Source organism: Cucurbita pepo, unplaced genomic scaffold (assembly GCF_002806865.2).
Source record: "Cucurbita pepo subsp. pepo cultivar mu-cu-16 unplaced genomic scaffold, ASM280686v2 Cp4.1_scaffold002711, whole genome shotgun sequence".
Taxonomy (NCBI): domain Eukaryota; kingdom Viridiplantae; phylum Streptophyta; class Magnoliopsida; order Cucurbitales; family Cucurbitaceae; genus Cucurbita; species Cucurbita pepo.
This window is the reverse complement of record NW_019648745.1, coordinates 1-1,972: the sequence shown is the minus strand read 5'-3', so window position 1 is coordinate 1,972 and position 1,972 is coordinate 1. Positions and strand designations below refer to the sequence as shown.

Here is a 1,972-nt window from a genome sequence, read left to right as displayed (position 1 = left end):
AAAAAAAAAAAAAAAAAAAAAAAAAAAAAAAAAAAAAAAAAAAAAAAAAAAAAAAAAAAAAAAAAAAAAAAAAAAAAAAAAAAAAAAAAAAAAAACATAAATTCAGGAAAAAAAGAGGCACCACCCAAAATTTATCTAGCTGCTTGAGCCTGTGCATGCTCTAGAAGTTGGGTCACTAACTTGTAAGTACGCCCAGATAATGACTTCGTGTGGTCGATCAATTGCTCATGCCTGAAAACGAAGCGTGTCAATTTCATATTAACAATTTATTACCACAAGTTCTACAACCTCAAATAATTGAGCCAAAACTAAGTCCAATTATAAGTTTTGGTCCTTGTAAACTTTCAAAATTTTGAAATTTTTCTCAAAGTTTAAGAACTAAGTCCAATTACAAGTTCGAAGGCTAGAGTTTTTCAAATGCCTAGCAGACCCAACCCTGAAAATTCAATGATCAAAATTTCATTTGACTAAAAAGAACAGTACTTTGTGGCAGTAATCTAAGAGTTGTAAACATTTCACAGATATAGGACGGACTGTGGGGGAAGGTTGAGAAAACAAAGGAAATAAACTTACACGTCAGGCTCGTTCGTTTCCATTATAACCGTTCCTGTCTTTGAATCAAGCTTTGCATCAAGCTTTGACGTGCGCACGAGATTTACAATCCACCGCTCAGCTTCCTCATAATTCAAGTTCAACTTTTCAGCAAGGACGCTGCCACAAGTTACCAGCACTTGAGATAATAACAACGAAATGAACCAAGAAAAGTCACAAGTTATAATGACAGAAGATATACAATAATGGTCAGGAAGTATTGTTTTACCAATCCAAATCCTGAGAACCAAGCTTTANTCTCTTCTTATTCTCAACTTTCCCGTTTTGATACAGGAAAATCAAAACGACCCATGAGAGAATACCGATCGCCCTAGATTGCAAATGAAGAGTAGTCGATTGTAAAGAAAGAAAATGGAAAGATAACAGTAAGCTCATAAGATGGGCTGATCCAATATGATCCAACTCTGGCGAAAATGAAGCCCGGTTGTACAAATTTTTCAATGGAAATGTTCAGAGCACAGGATGATGGAAGAACAAAATTGGGTAACATTTTGATCTTCGAATAGAATTCGCTTGCATACCCACAAAAAGATTTGATTGAACATGAGAGAAACTAAGTGGAGATTATTCGTTGTTGGTAAAGATTAAAATTCAATGCATAGACCGGACCCTGAGATGGGAGGAGAATATTAGGGTACCTTCGGTGAAGCCTTGGAGTGATTAGACTCGTCATGTTAATTTTGGTGGTCAAAGAAGTCTAATCATCTTAATTTTGGTGGTCAAAGAAGTCTAATCATCTTAATTTTGGTGGTCAAAGGTAGTAATGATGCAAAGAGTTAGTGGGTATATGTTGGAAGTCATTTTTACTTTATTTAGTCTCAACTCCTATTTTCTTTTTCTCCTCTTCTTTAGCTTAGCCTTCTCCCATCTAGATTTAGAGATGATCATGGGGACAGATCGGGGTTGGAGACGGGATGAGAAGCTCATCTTTGTCCTTATCTTCTATTTCAATTTGACCATGGAGCAGGTCAAGGTCGGAGATGGGATGGGATGAGAAGCTCATCTTTGTCCTTACCTTCTATTTCAATTTGACCATGGAGCAGGTCGAAGTCGGAGATGGAACGAGAAGTTCATATTTGTTGGGAAGCTCATCTTTGTCCTGGCCTCCTATTTTAATTTGACGGGAAGTTAACCTTATTTCAATATTCAATTTTATAAATTTTTTTATTTATTTTCATAGGATGAAGTTAACTATAAAAGAATAAAATAAAAACTCATTTTTAATATATATTTTTTAAAATCTATTCACTAAAAAAAACTCTTTAATTATAATTTCTATTTCTCAATAGTTTCTATAAAATAAAACTATAAAACATCCTAATAAATTTAATAATATTTCAAACATTTCAAAAGCATAATC

At 33.7% G+C, this 1,972-nt stretch overlaps 1 long non-coding RNA gene across 1 annotated transcript; it reads right to left on the bottom strand.

Moving 5' to 3' along the window:
- Window positions 1-59: 59 nt before the first annotated feature.
- Window positions 60-805, bottom strand: LOC111786764. The gene is made up of 2 exons (XR_002813820.1): window positions 574-805; window positions 60-231 (listed from the first exon to the last, which is right to left on the bottom strand). It is a non-coding gene; the product is annotated as an uncharacterized LOC111786764 (long non-coding RNA).
- Window positions 806-1,972: the final 1,167 nt, after the last annotated feature.